At 38.3% G+C, this 19,648-nt stretch overlaps 1 long non-coding RNA gene across 2 annotated transcripts in view; it reads right to left on the minus strand.

Annotated features, from left to right (window-relative positions):
- LOC122232447 overlaps positions 1–19,648 on the minus strand; it is a 43,788-nt gene that overhangs the window by 12,210 nt on the left and 11,930 nt on the right. The window contains exon 3 of one of the 2 annotated variants that reach the window (XR_006209784.1): positions 18,660–18,739. The exons of the other annotated variant lie outside the window; for it this stretch is intronic. This is a non-coding gene — a long non-coding RNA (uncharacterized LOC122232447). Of the gene's footprint in view, positions 1–18,659; positions 18,740–19,648 lie in introns of those variants that run through there. 2 annotated transcript variants of the gene reach the window in all.

Below are 19,648 nucleotides of genomic sequence, written 5' to 3' on the forward strand. Positions count from 1 at the left end.
CCCAGTAATTCACTTTTGCTTTTAATTCCCTTGCCTTTGGGGATGTGCCGAGTAAGAGATTGCTACGGCTGAGGTCAGAGAGGTCTTTTCCTGCTTTCTCCTCTAAGGTTTTGATGGTTTCCTGTCTCACATTCAGGTCCTTTATCCATTTTGAGTTTATTTTTGTGAATGGTGTGAGAAAGTGGTCTAGTTTCAGCCTTCTGCATGTTGCTGTCCAGTTCTCCCAGCACCATTTGTTAAAGAGACTGTCTTTTTTCCATTGGATGTTCTTTCCTGCTTTGTCAAAGATGAGTTGGCCATACGTTTGTGGGTGTAGTTCTGGGGTTTCTATTCTATTCCATTGGTCTATGTGTCTGTTTTTGTGCCAATACCATGCTGTCTTGATGATGACAGCTTTGTAGTAGAGGCTAAAGTCTGGGATTGTGATGCCTCCTGCTTTGGTCTTCTTCTTCAGAATTACTTTGGCTATTCGGGGCCTTTTGTGGTTCCATATGAATTTTAGGATTGCTTGTTCTAGTTTCGAGAAGAATGCTGGTGCAATTTTGATTGGGATTGCATTGAATGTGTAGATAGCTTTGGGTAGTATTGACATTTTGACAATATTTATTCTTCCAATCCATGAGCAGGGAATGTCTTTCCATTTCTTTATATCTTCTTCAATTACCTGCATAAGCTTTCTATAGTTTTCAGCATACAGATCTTTTACATCTTTGGTTAGATTTATTCCTAGGTATTTTATGCTTCTTGGTGCAATTGTGAATGGGATCAGTTTCTTTATTTGTCTTTCTGTTGCTTCATTGTTAGTGTATAAGAATGCAACTGATTTCTGCACATTGATTTTGTATCCTGCAACTTTGCTGAATTCATGTATCAGTTCTAGCAGACTTTTGGTGGAGTCTGTCGGATTTTCCATGTATAATATCATGTCATCTGCAAAAAGCGAAAGCTTGACTTCATCTTTGCCAATTTTGATGCCTTTGATTTCCTTTTGTTGTCTGATTGCTGATGCTAGAACTTCCAGCACTATATTGAACAACAGCGGTGACAGTGGGCATCCCTGTCGTGTTCCTGATCTCAGGGAAAAAGCTCTCAGTTTTTCCCCGTTGAGGATGATGTTAGCTGTGGGCTTTTCATAAATGGCCTTTATGATCTTTAAGTATGTTCCTTCTATCCCGACTTTCTCAAGGGTTTTTATTAAGAAAGGGTGCTGGATTTTGTCAAAGGCCTTTTCTGCATCGATTGACAGGATCATATGGTTCTTCTCTTTTTTTTTGTTAATGTGATGTATCATGTTGATCGATTTGCGAATGTTGAACCAGCCCTGCATCCCAGGAATGAATCCCACTTGATCATGGTGAATAATTCTTTTTATATGCTGTTGAATTCGATTTGCTAGTATCTTATTAAGAATTTTTGCATCCATATTCATCAGGGATATTGGCCTGTAGTTCTCTTTTTTTACTGGGTCTCTGTCTGGTTTAGGAATCAAAGTAATACTGGCTTCATAGAATGAGTCTGGAAGTTTTCCTTCCCTTTCTATTTCTTGGAATAGCTTGAGAAGGATAGGTATTATCTCTGCTTTAAATGTCTGGTAGAACTCCCCTGGGAAGCCATCTGGTCCTGGACTCTTATTTGTTGGGAGATTTTTGATAACCGATTCAATTTCTTCGCTGGTTATGGGTCTGTTCAAGCTTTCTATTTCCTCCTGATTGAGTTTTGGAAGAGTGTGGGTGTTTAGGAATTTGTCCATTTCTTCCAGGTTGTCCAATTTGTTGGCATATAATTTTTCATAGTATTCCCTGATAATTGTTTGTATCTCTGAGGGATTGGTTGTAATAATTCCATTTTCATTCATGATTTTATCTATTTGGGTCATCTCCCTTTTCTTTTTGACAAGCCTGGCTAGAGGTTTGTGAATTTTGTTTATTTTTTCAAAAAACCAACTCTTGGTTTCGTTGATCTGCTCTACAGTTTTTTTAGATTCTATATTGTTTATTTCTGCTCTGATCTTTATTATTTCTCTTCTGCTGGGTTTAGGCTGCCTTTGCTGTTCTGCTTCTATTTCCTTTAGGTGTGCTGTTAGGTTTTGTATTTGGGATTTTTCTTGTTTCTTGAGATAGGCCTGGATTGCAATGTATTTTCCTCTCAGGACTGCCTTCGCTGCATCCCAAAGCGTTTGGATTGTTGTATTTTCATTTTCGTTTGTTTCCATATATATTTTAATTTCTTCTCTAATTGCCTGGTTGACCCACTCATTCGTTAGTAGGGTGTTCTTTAACCTCCATGCTTTTGGAGGTTTTCCAGACTTTTTCCTGTGGTTGATTTCAAGCTTCATAGCATTGTGGTCTGAAAGTATGCATGGTATAATTTCAATTCTTGTAAACTTATGAAGGGCTGTTTTGTGACCCAGTATATGATCTATCCTGGAGAATGTTCCATGTGCACTCGAGAAGAAAGTATATTCTGTTGCTTTGGGATGCAGAGTTCTAAATATATCTGTCAAGTCCATCTGATCCAATGTATCATTCAGGGCCCTTGTTTCTTTATTGACTGTGTGTCTAGATGATCTATCCATTTCTGTAAGTGGGGTGTTAAAGTCCCCTGCAATGACCACATTCTTATCAATAAGGTTGCTTATGTTTATGAGTAATTGTTTTATATATCTGGGGGCTCGGGTATTTGGCACATAGACATTTATAATAGTTAGCTCTTCCTGGTGGATAGACCCTGTGATTATTATATAATGCCCTTCTTCATCTCTTGTTACAGCCTTTAATTTAAAGTCTAGTTTGTCTGATATAAGTATGGCTACTCCAGCTTTCTTTTGGCTTCCAGGAGCATGATAAATAGTTCTCCATCCCCTCACTCTCAATCTAAAGGTGTCCTCAGATCTAAAATGAGTCTCTTGTAGACAGCAAATAGATGGGTCTTGTTTTTTTATCCATTCTGATACCCTATGTCTTTTAGTTGGCGCATTTAATCCATTTACATTCAGTGTTATTATAGAAAGATATGGGTTTAGAGTCATTGTGATGTCTGTATGTTTTATGTTTGTAGTGATGTCTCTGGTACTTTGTCTCACAGGATCCCCCTTAGGATCTCTTGTAGGGCTGGTTTCGTGGTGACGAATTCCTTCAGTTTTTGTTTGTTTGGGAAGACCTTTATCTCTCCTTCTATTCTAAATGACAGACTTGCTGGATAAAGGATTCTCGGCTGCATATTTTTTCTGTTTAGCACACTGTAGATATCGTGCCAAGCCTTTCTGGCCTGCCAAGTTTCAAAGGAGAGATCAGTCACGAGTCTTATAGGTCTCCCTTTATATGTGAGGGCACGTTTATCCCTTGCTGCTTTCAGAATTTTCTCTTTATCCTTGTATTTTGCCAGTTTCACTATGATATGTCGTGCAGAAGATCGATTCAAGTTACGTCTGAAGGGAGTTCTCTGTGCCTCTTGGATTTCAATGCCTTTTTCCTTCCCCAGTTCAGGGAAGTTCTCAGCTATAATTTGTTCAAGTACCCCTTCAGCACCTTTCCCTCTCTTCCTCCTCTGGGATACCAATTATGCGTATATTATTTTTTTTTTAGTGTATCACTTAGTTCTCTAATTTTCCCCTCATACTCCTGGATTTTTTTATCTCTCTTTCTTTCAGCTTCCTCTTTCTCCATAACTTTATCTTCTAGTTCACCTATTCTCTCCTCTGCCTCTTCAAGCCGAGCCATTGTGGTTTCCATTTTGTTTTGCATTTCGTTTAAAGCGTTTTTCAACTCCTCGTGACTGTTCCTTAGTCCCTCGATCTTTATGGCAAGAGATTCTCTGCTGTCCTGTATACTGTTTTCAAGCCCAGCGATTAATTTTATGACTATTATTCTAAATTCACTTTCTGTTATATTATTTAAATCCTTTTTGATCAGTTCATTAGCTGTTGTTATTTCCTGGAGATTCTTCTGAGGGGAATTCTTCCGTTTGGTCATTTTGGAGAGTCCCTGGCGTGGTGAGGACCTGCAGTGCACTTCCCCTGTGCTGTGGTGTATAACTGGAGTTAGTGGGCGGGGCCGCAGTCCGACCCGATGTCTGCCCCCAGCCCACTGCTGGGGCCACAGTCAGACTGGTGTGTGCCTTCTCTTCCCCTCTCCTAGGGGCGGGATTCACTGTGGGGTGGCGTGTCCCGTCTGGGCTACTTGCACACTGCCAGGCTTGTGTTGCTGGGGATCTGGCGTATTAGCTGGGGTGGGTAGGCAAGGTGCACGGGGGCTGGAGGGGCAGGCTTAGCTCGCTTCTCCTTAGGTGATCCACTTCAGGAGGAGCCCTGTGGCAGCGGGAGGGAGTCAGATCCGCTGCCGGAGGTTTGGCTCCGCAGAAGCACAGAGTTGGGTGTTTGCGCTGCGCGAGCAAGTTCCCTGGCAGGAACTGGTTCCCTTTGGGATTTTGGCTGGGGGATGGGCGGGGGAGATGGCGCTGGCGCCTTTGTTCCCCGCCAAGCTGAGCTCTGCCGTCCGGGGGCTCAGCAGCTCTCCCTCCCTTTGTCCTCCAGCCTTCCCGCTTTCCGAGCAGAGCTGTTAACTTATGACCTCCCAGACGCTAAGTCGCGCTTGCTGTCGGAACACAGTCTGTCCGGCCCCTCCGCTTTTGCCAGCCAGACTCGGGGGCTCTGCTTGGCCGGCGAGCCGCCCCTCCGCCCCGGCTCCCTCCCGCCAGTCCGTGGAGCGCGCACCGCCTCGCCGCCCTTCCTACCCTCTTCCGTGGGCCTCTCGTCTGCGCTTGGCTCCGGAGACTCCGTTCTGCTAATCCTCTGGCGGTTTTCTGGGTTCTTTAGGCAGGTGTAGGTGGAATCTAAGTGATCTGCCGGACGCGCTGTGAGCCCCGCGTCCTCCTACGCCGCCATCTTCCGGAACCCCCAGTAAGCAGATTATTAAGGCAGGGACAGGAGGACAGACAGTAAAACCAAGATCCACTCATTGTAATGAGGGACAATTCGAAAAGCAGGGTTAGGGAAAGATGAAAGATCACTTTGGATTTGGGGCACATAACCAAAGGAGAGAGGAGAGAGTGTGGAACGGACTACTTGGTGGCTAAATTTCTTTATATCCACCCTGAATAAGGGAAAATGGACACTCTGAGTTCTTGGAACCAGGTCATGCCTATTAGTTAAGTGCTAAGAGTTGTTAAAAGAGGAAAAAAAGAGTATTTACCTCCACATCTACTTCATGTTAGGCACAGTGCTCTTGTCAGAACCTTTTATTATTGTTCGGTCTCACACCAGCCTCATGAGGAATTAATGTTACCTCGGTTTCTGATGAAGAAATGCAATGGCAGAGAGATTAATTCATTAATAAAATTATACCAATTATAGGTGGCAGAGCCAGAATTTGAACCAAGGCCTCTGCGGTTTCAAAACCTAGTCTATTCCAGGGATAAATACAGCATGGCTTTGGTGTTAAAAATGCTGCATACAACTGAGTACACTGGGGAAAACTAGAGATTAAGGAGTGAATCCAAGAAGTCTTCCCAAGGGAGATATTACAGATTGAATATAGAAGACATAAGAAAGGGGAGAGAGGAATCACAGATGATGCTAAAGTTTTGGGCTGGTGGATTCTAAGAATGGACCAGATGGAACTGAGAAATGTGGAGGGGAATTGTTTTGGGCAATATTTTGGTATGTGTGTGGTTTGCTGATGAGAGAAGGAAGTGGTGAAGGAGGAAAGCTGGACTCAATTTGAGGTATAATTCAGCTAAGCAAAAATATTTTAGAGGCATTTGTAAATAACGAACAACATTTAAGAGTATATATATATATATATATATATATATATGGAAGCACATTTTAATTTGATTATTAGCACAGTGTTTTTCTAAGTTTATTTTTATTTTGAGAGAGAGGGCGGGAAAGCAAACAGGGGAGGGGCAGAGAGAGAGGGAGACAGAATCCCAAGCAGGCTCCACGCTATCAAAGCAGAGCCGGATGCAGGGCTCAAACTCACAAACCATGAGATCATGACCTGAGCTGAAATCAAGAGTCAGATGCTTAACCAACTGAGCCACCTAGGTGCCCCCACTGTGTCTTTACTGGAAGAAATTAAAAATATGGTCTCTTTGGAACCTGTGACATTTCTATGATTGAGTCTGTGAGAAAACCACTATAGATGTGTGTGTGTGTGTGTGTGTGTGTGTGTGTGCGCGCGCGTTCTGCCTTTAGGTGATACACCATTAGGAATGTACAGTCAATACATAAAAATAATTAGGTACTATATATGTGTGTATGTGTGTTTATGCATTTATAATTAGCCTATAAAACATTTTTTTCACTTAAGTTTATTATACTCAGATCTGAGTCTGTCTTCCCTCCTTACCTCTTCTCCTGTGAGCAACTCCTCACAACATACATATATGATATATAATGTTTTATATAGGACTGTAAATCACTAATTATACATACTATATGCTCTATATATTATAGACTTTGCATAAATTAAAATTTAGCCCTTTAAAATATACTTTAAAAAAATTTCAAGTTGATGTAAAAATTTACTAGATTTTAGTATTTTTGAGGACATGAGCAGAATTAAGGACATATATATGCAGGTTCAATGAGAATATAAGAAGACAAATGTGAGAATTAGAAAGAACTGCTACGACTCCTGCCAGGGAAGTCCCTGGTTAGCAAAATACAGCTTGTTAGCACGCATCAGGAATGTGCCATTTGTATACAGAAAGAGGCCATTTTCAGGGTTCTATTCTCTAAGGGGTACTGTTCGGTACTAAGGATTAGGATAAAATGCTAGATAATCACTTTTTACTATAAAAGTCATGAAGTTTTATGAACATCCAGGAATTTAAGAAATGAGGACTTTCCTGAGAAATCTATTAGAAAGTGAGCTTCAAGTAACCAAAAGCACTGAAGAGATAGCAACACAATTGTTAACTGCATTCTGAATTTGTTAAATATGCATTTTTGGGCTACAAAACGAATTTATATAACACTTTAGTTCTTATTCCCAGTGAACTTCAGACCAATATTCTGCACAAAAGAAAAGTGATTCAAATGTAGATCTAAATTTGAATTGAAGGTAAAATACATTTTACTTTATTTTTCCCCCTGCATTCTGTCGTTAGGCTTAGAAACAAAGAGAAAACCAATGGCAAAAAAACACCCCTAATGTTCAGATTCCGATCATGAAAAATCATTTCCCAATTAAAAAAAAAAAAGTAAAGGAAAAAACAGGGATCCTGGGAGAAGGGGCTGCTGATTCCAGATCTGGGGCCATAAATGTAAAAAATGAGTTTGGAATACTAGATAGTGAGAAAGCTATCAAAGACTACGAGAACTGTGTCAGTAAGACTTACAGCCAATTTAAAGAAGCTCCCATTGGCCAAAGATGGGACAATGTGATTCTCATTAAGGATAACTACTGAAAGAAATTAATGTATTTAAATTCATGAATTCATAATAATATTAAAATAAACTAGTACCACTGGAGGATACAGAAACCAACTATCAATATTTTAAAAATAACAAAAAATGTTTAAAAATTGAACACTTCTCCTGCCTTCCCACTATAAACTATACCACCGGATGAACAAATAGCAGATGAGGGAACATTTTGCTTTTAGATTTTTTAAAAATGTGTATTTATTTTTGAGAGAGAGAGAGCACAAGCAGGGAAGGGGCAGAGTGAGGCAGGGGGAGGATCCCAAACAGGCCTCGTGCTGCCAGCAGAGAGCCAGATGCAGGGCTTGAACTTGCAAATTGCTAGATCATGACCTGAGCCGAATTTGGAAGCTTAACTACTAAGACACCCAGGCACCCCTGCTCTTGGAATTTGTTTTAACATAAATATTCCAGATAATAAATGAAGAAATAATAGAAGGTAGTTACTACCATTATGCAACTCCAAGTGGACCTAGGCTTGGAGAATCAATGGCTATTCCCATCGTTAAAAGAAAGGCAACTTGAGATTGGAAGTTTCTTGATGAAAGAATACAGTACCATTTTTTCAATGGGCTTTAAAAAGCACACACAACTAACTTGAATCTGATAAAACCCTACTCACCCTCCAACTACTAATTTACAGGAAAGACACAGTTCAGAGAGGCTACAAAACATTACAGGGTGCAAAGAGCAAATTTCAAATCATGGTAAATTCTCCAGACAACTGACTCTGTGTCTTCAACAAACAAATTGCAAGGGAAAAAAAGAAATGGATGAGAAACCAATGGATTAAAGGAGAATTACAAGACGTGATAATCAACTGAAATGTGGAATCTTAATTTAAACCATTAAAAATATAAGACAAATGGACATTTGAACATACATACTTGATGATATCAAGGATAGCAGGAGGAAGTGATACAATCTCTAAGATTCCTTCAAAATAATATGAGAAGAAATATGGATGCAGGTATGGATGAAATAAGATTGGGTATGTGATGAAAATTATTGAAATTGAGTTTGGGGCATATGTGGGTGCATTACATTATTCTATCTACTTCTATGTTTCTGAAATTTTCCAAAGTAAAAAAATACATATGTTATTTGGGGCCCAAGTTTAACCTGCACAAAACAATTGGTGATACTATTCAAACATCAGCTTGAACTTGAGATTTTACTCTTGCTGGAAAGCATCACGGCTATGACAAAAGCAAACACTCAGTACAGTGCTGATTGGCATGGATCTACTGGATGTGGAATAAATAAGTAGATTATGTGGAATCTGATTTTCTGAAGAAGAGGATTTGGACAAAAATCAGGAAAGAGATTTTCCTAGCTACTCTTAGATTAAGATGTCATTACACTCTAATTAGAAGTTGTGCCCAACAGTGTCCCGGCAAAAAACAAATGAGCTACGCAAGATCACACAGCCAAGAAGATTTTACCAGAAGGACTACTTGCAGAACAGTGGACAGAGTAACAGGGCCAAACAAGGGGTAGGACATCCCGGGAGCAGAACAGTGGGAAGCTTAGACAAGCCCTGGGCAGTAAAGGGAAGGGGAGAAAATCTTACAACCTGAATCCCGTGAGATCTGGAGCGCTGTCCAATAAGAGCTGTGGCCCAGGCTAGGCAACTATAGTCGCCTCCACAGTGAGACCGCAGTGGAGACAGAGAAGAGTTGAATACCGAGCTTGTTTCCCCTGCTGCTCTCTGATCACCTACAGGCCCTTACATGCGCCGAACACAACCAGAGGCCAAAGGGCACAGGAGCCAGTGTGATCCTTCCAGGCCAGGGCACGGAAAGAGTGAAGCTACATGGGGACCAGCTAACAATGACTGGCACACAATGTAACACCCATTAACGCCAAGGCCACCGTATAAGTCTGTAAATCATTTGTATTATATGTGTGCAAATAGGTTAATATGTTACAGGTATTTATGTTTAAACATATAGAAACATGAATCAACTTTTTCGCGTGTGAGTGTGTATGAGGAACGAGAGCGAGATCCACAGTATGGATTCATTTTACCTTTACACCTAAACCTTCAGTTTTCAGACACATATTTTAATTTTTTTTAACCCTATGTGAGAGCTTGTTTGGAGGTTCTAGCACTGGGGCACAGCTACTGGTATACCCTTGATTGAAGAACAGTCCTCCCCTTTCGGGGATGGTTGTCCTCTTTGACCTAACAAACACACAGCTTCATGAGGGACTCCTACGAAGTGGTGAAGGAGGACAGAGACACCGGCCCAGCTACCCAGATCAGCAGAAGCATGAACCCTGGTGATCAGTGGGGTGACAGATGTCACAGCCAGATCGCTCTTACATCCCACCTTTTAGAGATATTAAAATAAATTTCAGAAAAGGAAATACAAATGACTGATAAACTATAAGAAGATGTTCAACATTGTCAGAAATCTGGGAAATGCAAATTAAAATAATAAAATACTATTTTTTTGCCATCAGATTGTCAAATATTTAAACACTTTGTAATATCAAGTATTGGTGAAGCTGAGGGGTAATGGGAACTCACACATACTACAGGGAGAGTGCAAATCTGTCTCTTCAGTTACTTGCTCACTTTGGTGGTATGTATTCTAGAGACAGAGTGGCAACATGGTGAAGAGCTCAGACATACTCTGGGTGCAGATCCCTAACTGCCACTTAATCCCCATTTTCTTATTAAAAAATACTTACTCTCCTTAGGCCTCTGTTTCTTCATCCAGAAAATGGGGAAAGAGTTCCAGGCACATCAGTGCTCAATAAACGCAAAACATGTCCATACACCATAAATCGGTGATGTTACTCCTCCCCTATTAGCATGAAAAGCTGATGCAAGGATATTTATTTCACTACTATGTGCACTGTTTTTCGTAACAAATAAATGGAAACAATCGTTGGTATTCATTGCTAGCTATGGAAAAATTCCTGACCTATAATGTTGATTGAATAAAATATCAGTAAAACAGGGGCGCCCGGGTGGCTCAGTCGGTCGGGCGTCCGACTTCGGCTCAGGTCATGATCTCTCTGTCCGTGAGTTCGAGCCCCTCATCGGGCTCTGGGCTGACAGCTCAGAGCCTAGAGCCTGTTTCGGATTCTGTGTCTCCCTCTCTCTCTGACCCTCCCCTGCTCATGCTCTGTCTCTCTCTGTCTCAAAAATAAATAAAACATTAAAAAAAATAAATAAATATCAGTAAAACATGTTTCCTATGGAGGTATTTTTATATCTGCTAACAACAATATATTTATATTTACAAATATATTTATATTTATATCTGCATATGTTTTAGAATATTTCTGGGGGGGAATATATCCAAACTGACAACAATAATTATTTCTCTAAAGGGACTATGATCAGGGGTGAGGAAAGATAGTCAAAGGAGCCTCATATTTATCTGCTGTGTTGGAATTCTTATCAGGAAAATTTATTCATGAAGCGCTTGTGTGATTAAAAATTAATACAGTTTTGAAAAATAATTCTAGTTCACCTGAATCGAAAACCAATGCGTGAAGTTGCTACATAATAGGAAAACCTTTCGGTTTACCGGGAAACCCTTTTCTCTGTGGCTACTTCTTTATTCAAACCATAAAAACTGTATTCGTGTCTAAAATTGCTTTTACTTGCTACCTGCTGCAGTTTTTATGTTAATCGTTTATTTCCCACTAAATGTGAGTCATATCAAGGTGCATGGATGGCAGCAATGATCTGTATCCCTTCTGATGATCTATATTCTATCTGCTACTTTCAAACATCATTTCTTCTTTGAAAAAAAGAAAGGAATGACAATAACTAATACTAGTAACACAACTACAGTTTATGGTTACCTAACATTTGCACATAAAAAATACGAGCTCGGGTAAGGCAACTTAACAATTTTTCCCTGAAGAGTTATAAATAAGTTTTAAAATATGAGCTATGGAGTTAAAAATCAGAGATGGAGACAGAATAATTTTGACTAATTCAAAGTTCAGAGTGAGTGATTATATAAACTTTCAGATGAAACCTGAAGAAAAAAAAAAAGAGCAAGATAGGGAACAGATGAAGTTTGGTAAGGAAAATACAAAACTGTACTTAGATGTCTGAATTTGTTTAACAAGTTTTCTGAATCATATAATTATTAAAATATGTATGCAAATGTTAGAAAGTAGAAAGTTGTTAACTATTATTATTTTAATAATGATATTTTTAAATGATATTTTAAGCCAAAAATAATTCAATTTCATATTTATCAACTTTTTCCCTCTGGGAGTCTACAAATCAGTGAAAGTGTAATTTTTGCAAACAACCACAAGCTTAAATTTCATCTGGGGCAATAATTGGGTTCCTAGGGTTTACAAGGAAATTGCCTCATATACAATCAAGGAAGCCAAACGACAAACCCATAAATCAGATATCACCAAAATGTTCAACCAGTTCAATTCATCCCTTGGATATTGATGTGCTTGATAATCTATTATTAAAATAACTATCTGAAAAATATAAATAATATTATTTACTATCCATTGAACTTATCACTTTTATTCTACTATTCAATTATTTTTACACAACACAAATGCAATACTATTATTTTATAGAATTAATGATATGGAGTAAAAATTCAAGCTGTGTATAACTTCTTGATTCTGTTTTTCATTCACTATAGTTCTTTTATATTTGTCAACAATAATACCATAAAAATTGCAGGTCTCCTATGGATTATCCTCCTGCCCCCGGATAGTTTTCCCCTACAAAAAAAAAAAAAAAAAAAAAAAAAAAAAAAAGCATGGGTGTTAGGACTAATACTTTCAAATTGATTTTACTTTAAAAATATGGTGCCATCATTTAACTATATTTTAAAAACATAATTAGTGAATTTTAGTAGTTCATAAGCACCATATTCTTCAAAACAACTGATTTCATTAAGGATGAAATATATTAAAAGTAGATTTTTGACTTAGTTTAACATATGTTTAATCTGCTGAAAGGCATTGAACAAATTCCAAGTAGCTAATGTAAGCAAAGTTCAAAAGAATTGATTCCATTTTGCTCTAAAACTTAAAAACCAGAGAAGCAGATTATATGGCAGTTTCCTTGGGAGAAGTCAAGAAGTGCCATCCTAGACTTATCATCTCCTTCTCTTCCTTTCTTCTACTCTACCTCTCGCATATAGCACTTCATTTTCTCTTTTGAGAGACAGAGAGAGCAGGAGAGGGGCAGAGAGAAGGAGAGAGAGAATTCCAAGCAGGCTCTGCACTGCCAGCGAGGAACCCAATGTGGGGCTCAAACTCACAAACTCCAAGGTATGTCCTGAGCTGAAATCAAGAACCAGACACCAGGGGCCTGGCGTCTTCTAAGCCATGTTGATAAGACGGATGTTTAAGGAGGAAGGAAAGCCTTCTCTGGGAACCTATGACTTAGAAATATTTCTGGAAGAATTTTGTTTTTAGTCAACCCATTCTAGTTTTCTGTTTCCCTCTCTCCATCTTTCTTTCTTACCTTCACTCCAGATACGACAATCCCTTTTTCCTATCGAAGCCCCAGATACTATTTAGTACCACTCATTATTAGCAACAGGTGATATTGAAAACATAGCACAAATTATTGAGACTAGCTGTACCATTTTGTTTTTTAAATTTCAAATAGATTATTTCTTTTTTAAATATGCAGATAACAAAATAATTCAAAGAAAGCAAAAATAACTTAATCTCATTGCTTCGAGGCACCCACAGTTAACATTTTGGTGCACGTCTTTCCAGAGAGTGTCCTATACTCTGTTTACTTTTTAAACAGAGAAGACTATTTTGTATAATCTTGTCATTTACTCAATATATTGCAGTTTTCTTTACATGTGAGTAAACACTGATTTGCAAGGATCATTTTAATGGCATCATAGTATTACTTATATAATATATAATATGAAATGTATAATATATAACATGCAATATATACCATATAAATAAAAATTTTTGATATACATAGGTTTTAAAATTTGTAAATATAACTTTAATTTAAAAAAATGTTTCCCAACCTTAATGTTAGCTATTATAGAACTCGTTAAGTTTTCCTTAAGTTTCCCCAGTTACTCAGATACGCAAATAGGCTTTCACAGAATTATGCAGCTTCTGGTAACAGCTACCTTCTCCAGTTTCTGTTAGTTGAGGAACAGAATTTACTTTGGATTCTATTCCTACAAATTTATCCTCATCACTGAGAAAATGTAGTATTTCTCCCTTTGTTCATTCACTACAGCAAATATTTATTAATCCCCTAAAATACAATAGTATTGACATCATATTGCTTCTTGAAAATTGGTGTAACATTTACCTACTTACTCCAGTTCCTTTGGGAATACTCTGGTAAGCCTAGAAGCGCATACACTGGTGGTGGTTTACAAAGAGGGATAAAAAGGCATACTGATAATGCCCAACAGGCTAAAGAAGACTGAAAAAACTTAACCACTAGAAAACAGAAACCAATTAAGAGGAGGTAGAGAAATACACATTTATGTTGTCAACCGTCCAACCAATATCCCTTGACTATTTGGTATGTGCCTGGCCCTGTGCTAATTCTAGTGAGAAGAACCATTTAGAGTCAAATGGTAAGTACTTAACAGAGGTAAACTCAGAGTCCTACGAAACTCTTAGGAAAGGCAACCTCCGATAATGGGGGTAAAAAGTGGTCAGAGAAGCAGTCCAACTAAGAACTCAGATTAGGCACTCGAAGTAATAAATTAAGTAAACACAGAGGTCACTGGACTGCCAGGCAGCCTACCTAAGCAAACTACAATCTAAGCCTTTAAATGTCTCAAGGTTACAAAATTGAACTCTAAGGACAACCAATCGCAAACAGCCAACCGGGCTTCAAGCTGTAGCCGATCAATAGTTTCCTTATTTTGCTTCTGCCTTTTCTCTATAAAAGTCTCTCACTGAGCCTGTCAGGGGAGTGCTGGTAACCACTTCTGGTTTGGTGCTGCCCCATTCTAATCGATTTTTGCTCAAATAAACTCTTAAAATTTTTAATATGTCTCAGTTTATCTTTTAACAGGAGTTAGAGACTTTGGTATCTTCTATCGCCTTATCGGACCCACAGGTCTTAAACTGCAAATGCAGCCACTGCAGAGATGATCCAGCTCAGAGTAAGGAAGTCCTACTACAGTGTGGCGCACGTCGTTAATAACGCGTAATGTCTGCGGGATTATCAAATGAAGTAAGCACCAGGAATGGGTGAGGACTTGAGTCCAGGCACTGCCATTCACCATCTCTGCTGGGTGGACACTCAGTTCAATCTACTTTGCAGGATTATCAGGGGGAAATACATTAAAAACCATCACGTATGTGCCAGTATCTCATAAACTGTTAAGGTTACCTGTGTAAAATCTGCTACGGTAAACATCCGGGGAGCAGCTTGAACGCCGACACCATCTAAGCAATGGCAATATGAAAACTACATTTAACACCATTTTTTTGTTCTGACAAAATAATGAGGAAGACATGACAGGCTAATCTGTTAATCCAATATTTTATGGCCCTTATCATTAATTAAAAATTCTCTGCTTCCTTATATTCTTCTGTTCTCCTCAGAGACTTGCCTTTAGACCTGTTAATATAAGCCTAGTCTTCTTTCCAACTTAGTTCATTTCTAGTTAAAAAAATAAATATGGTAGAATAACATGAGTTAGACAGCAATAAACAGACATAATACTTTATTGTTCGAAGCTATATATATATATATATATATATATATATATATATATATGGCTATTCAATTAGTGAAGAGATGACATCTTGTTCTGCCCTGTGCTGGCACTTGCTGAGATAGACAATTTTCTAAAGATGTCTTTACATCATTTGTGCTCTTTCTTTCCTTTTTTAAAAAGTACGCTTCACGCCCAGTGTGGAACCCAACACTTCAACTCGCGACCCTGACTGAGATCAAGAGCTGAGCTGATATCAAGAGTCGGACACTTAATTGACTGAGCCACCTAGGTGTCCCCAAGTTCTTTCTTTTTGAAAATGTACACACACTATTATACTTTGTCACCTGAAAATGTTAACTGCATAAGCTATAGTAAGTTATTATCAAATATCTGCAATTATTTTGTATTTAAAATTCAAATCATAGTACACAGGTTATCTGGAAAATTGTATCCCTTATAGGCTCAGTTATAGCAAATCACCATGAATACCTATAGCTGATTCACGTTCTAGTTATGCCATGTGCCCAACAAAATATTGTACAACCAATAAAGTCATCTGGGATAGATTATTTCAAGGTCACTACAGAATGTGTTTTAATTCTTAATCTTAAGAATGTTAACTTGTATGGGGCAGATTCCATTTATCCTCAGTACAGAGAATAATTCTCCTCTCTCACTGTCATCCCTTATTAAGGGCTATTCTCACTAAATATTAGTTGACTTACTTTTTATACTAAGCTAATCTGCCTCCACTCCATACACATACACGCTAATAAAATTTGAGAGATTTAAAAATGCTGCTTAAAGGCCAGCCGGGGAACTTTTACTAGATTCATCATGATATTAGCAAGGCATAAAGTGTGAATATTTCTTTCTGGGGCCAGAAAAATCTTAGATTCAATGAAAAGTCAGTTTAGAACTTGTCATTAGCCAGTCCGCACAAAATGTAGGAAACTGGGTTTCATTTGAACTTCCTTGATACAGTTTTTGATGGTCAAATTTAGAAGATTTTTTATTTTTACAAAAATATATCATAAACCTTGTTAATATGGTGGATAGGAAATGAAACACATAATTTTCAAAATAACTAGCTTTGGGCAATGATTGGCATCCTGCTCATTAGATATTAGTAAGCGTGAAACTACACTTTTGTGGTTCTTAATTTCCTAAAAGGGTGGAAGAGGTGAGACGCTGAACTCCATTAACTCTTAACACTTCTTATCACTCAAAAATGCAGTTCTTACTTAAGTTTATGTCCATGGGAACAGAGGAGAAGGAATGCCTACAAGCCTAGGGCAACAGCCGAAGACATTGGGCTACAAAGAACATGGCATGTTTGGGAGACAGAAAGTCAAGCAATTTGACCACAGTAGAGGGTTTGTGTTGAGATTAGTATAAAATAAAACCTGAAAGGTAGGTTGGGGCTGGATTTTAAAGAGCCTTGAATACTGGGTAAAGAGTTTGTATGTTATCCTACAGATAGGAGAGAGCAATTGTAAGGTTTCAGGTCAAGGTGAGCATAATAATGGTTACAAAAGGAATGGTCTGCTGTTAAAATTAGGTGTGGATTAAAGGGGAGGGAGGCTGGAAGAAGAAAAATCAATAGAGGGGATGTTTTCTACAATAGGTGTGAGTTAACGATGGCTTGAGCAAGGGTGATGTCAGCAAGATTGTGAACAAGGGTGATTTGTGGAGTAACAAAGGCATTTGGAAGAAAGCATTGGTAAACCTGGCTGATATGATATAAGGAGCTAACGAGAAGAAAGATGCAAAGACAATTCCAATTTAATGTTGGGAAAATTATATTTCCACTTAGTTCAACATGGAAAGCATGCAGAGAAAATAGAACATGTGAGTTCAGTTTTAGAGACTTAGGAAGCATAAGTAGATATATAAGAAGAAATGTGCTGTGCAGTGGAATCTGTAGGACTGTCTGAGACAGCAGGGATGTATCCATTTTAATTTTAAATAAAACTTCACTGAGAAAAATAGGCAGATGAAATAAAGTTTCCACTTGAACTTTGCATTTGAAAACTGAAGGGACCTAGTCCTTCATATTACCATCACATTTTAAAACTAGACTCAAACATACAGTTAGATTCTGCATTTAGTCTTTTGTGTGTGTGTTTTGCTAGAACATTATAGGCGATGTCTTCTGATTTGGCAGAAATTAGCTTAATAAACTAAATGTTTATTATCAAAGGATAATTTTTACCATGTAAGTGAATGTTCCCATTTAATACCTCTAATAAAATGTGAACTTTTAGTTTTCCTGACAAAAGAGATCTCTGGATATACTAAGTCTATATAACATCAAAGTAACTAAGTGGTTCAAAGTAGTGAAAAAATAATTCTAACTATTTTATGAAACTTACTGGTTGAATCACAATCAAAGCAGTTATTTAATAATTTTTTGTAAGTAAAACCACAACATGGTCTGTTTCCAAATCAACAAACAGTAATTTTTTTTGCATGTTAAAGAGGTTAAAAAATGTCAGCAGTGACGTCACAATTAATCTAGCCAGTTTCCTCACCTGTGAAGTGAGAAACTGAAATGATAGCTAAGCTCCTTTCTAGTTACTACACTTTATTATATGTAAATACTAAGTCTTGAGAAAACAACACAACAAAATCTTATTATGGGACATGTCAGGTATACCAAAAAATACACCAGAAAGAACAATTAATTGCCAAGAAAATCTAAAATCATGGGATGTAGTGATCAATATTAAGTGAAACTCATTTTACACCAAGCTTTTTATCCAAGAACCTTTTAAGAATTCTGTGATTGCAGTAATCACAATCTTAAGAAGGAGGAATAAAAGCAAATAGTCTAAACCCCATTTCATTTGACATAGCCAGTCAGTGGTAAAATGTAGCAGGTCAAAGTGTGGTCTTCAGTTCAGCAGTACAGGCATCATCTGGGATCTTGTTAGAAATTCAGAATCTCAGGGGCGCCTTGGGGGCTCAGTTGGTTAAGTGTCCAACTTCAGCTCAGGTCATGATCTTGTGGTTTGTGAGTTCAAGCCCTGCCTCAGGCTCTGGGCTGATAGCTTGGAGCCCGGCGCCTGCCTTGGATTCTGTGTCCTCCCTCTTTCTCTCTGCCTCTCCCCTGCTCGCACTCTGTCTCTCCGTCTCTCAAGAATAAATAAAACATTAAAAAAAAATTTAAATAAAAGAAAAAGAAATGTAGGATCTCAGACTCCACTCCAAACCTACTGAGCCAGATTCCACATTTTAACAAGATCCCCAGGTGATTCCTATGCACATCACAGTAGAAGAAACACTGATATACAACCCTACTGGATCTATATCTAGAGAGTGAGCAAATTCATACCATCCACCTATGGAGATCCCACCTCTGTCTTACTTGTCTTCAGTTAATCAGATTTTATGGTGTCACGTGCCCTAATGTCAGACACTTAGTAAAAGATATGTGACCCTAAAGAGATTCTTCATGAAAGAAATAGCTTGAATTAAACTTCATATAAGAGTGGTACAGACCATTTATAGGAACTTCCTACACTCTAGCCCAGGAGAGCCCAGAGACATTTCGTTTAAAATCTGAACGGAGGTCCTTCATTATCTGCTGCTTCATTCACCAGGGCAAGAACAAAGTGAATCTGGAGATCTGTACAGAAGAGAAGAACACATGTTCTTGCTCATTTTCCAATAGACGTTCCGTTCTTTCACAGGCTTGCTGTAGAAACTGCTTTAAGTCATACACAAGAGACTATTTCTTACTTAAGCTTCATTAGGCTTTTTTGTATTTTTTTATTTAAAAAATTTTTCTTTTAATGTTTATGGTTTTTGAGAGAGAGAAAGAGAGAGAGAGAGCGCAGGGGAGGGGCAGAGAGAGAGGAGACACAGAATTGGAAGCAGGCTCCAGGCTCTGAGCTGTCAGCACAGAGCCCTATGCAGGGCGTGAACTCACAGACCATGAGATCATGACCTGAGCTAAAGTTGGCTGCTTAATCAACTGTGTCACACAAAGGCCACTCATTAAGCTTTTTTAAAATATAGGCTTGCAACAATGCTTGGAAACCAGCAAACTCAACTGACTGAAAGGGATACTTGTTTTCGTTGCTCTGGAGAAGAAAAGGGTCAGGTAAAAGGAAAGTAAATAAAATAACATTTTTTGAGCGTCTACTTTGTGCTAAGTACTACACTGGGTGTTTTATATAAAGAACCAGGGTCTCTAAAATGTTAAACTTGAGGCCCACTCTCTAACCATGTAAATGTGGTGTTATTGTGATCGGTCACAACTATAATAACCATAAAAGCACAGCTTTTAAAATAACTTATAAAAATCCAGGTGTCTAAAACTTTGCTTTATTCTAAACTATAAATACTTCCAGGACTTTCCCCTCCCTCCAGTTACACATTGTTAAGAAAACAGCCTATAATAGTAGAAGTCAGATGATCTTGTTATTACAACGTTCAAAGTGCCTGTCTTAGATTCTATTTTTTTTTTTAATTTTTTTTAATGTTTATTTATTTTTGAGACAGAGAGAGACAGAGCATGAACGGGGGAGGGTCA

Source organism: Panthera tigris, chromosome D3, assembly GCF_018350195.1.
Source record: "Panthera tigris isolate Pti1 chromosome D3, P.tigris_Pti1_mat1.1, whole genome shotgun sequence".
NCBI lineage: Eukaryota > Metazoa > Chordata > Mammalia > Carnivora > Felidae > Panthera > Panthera tigris.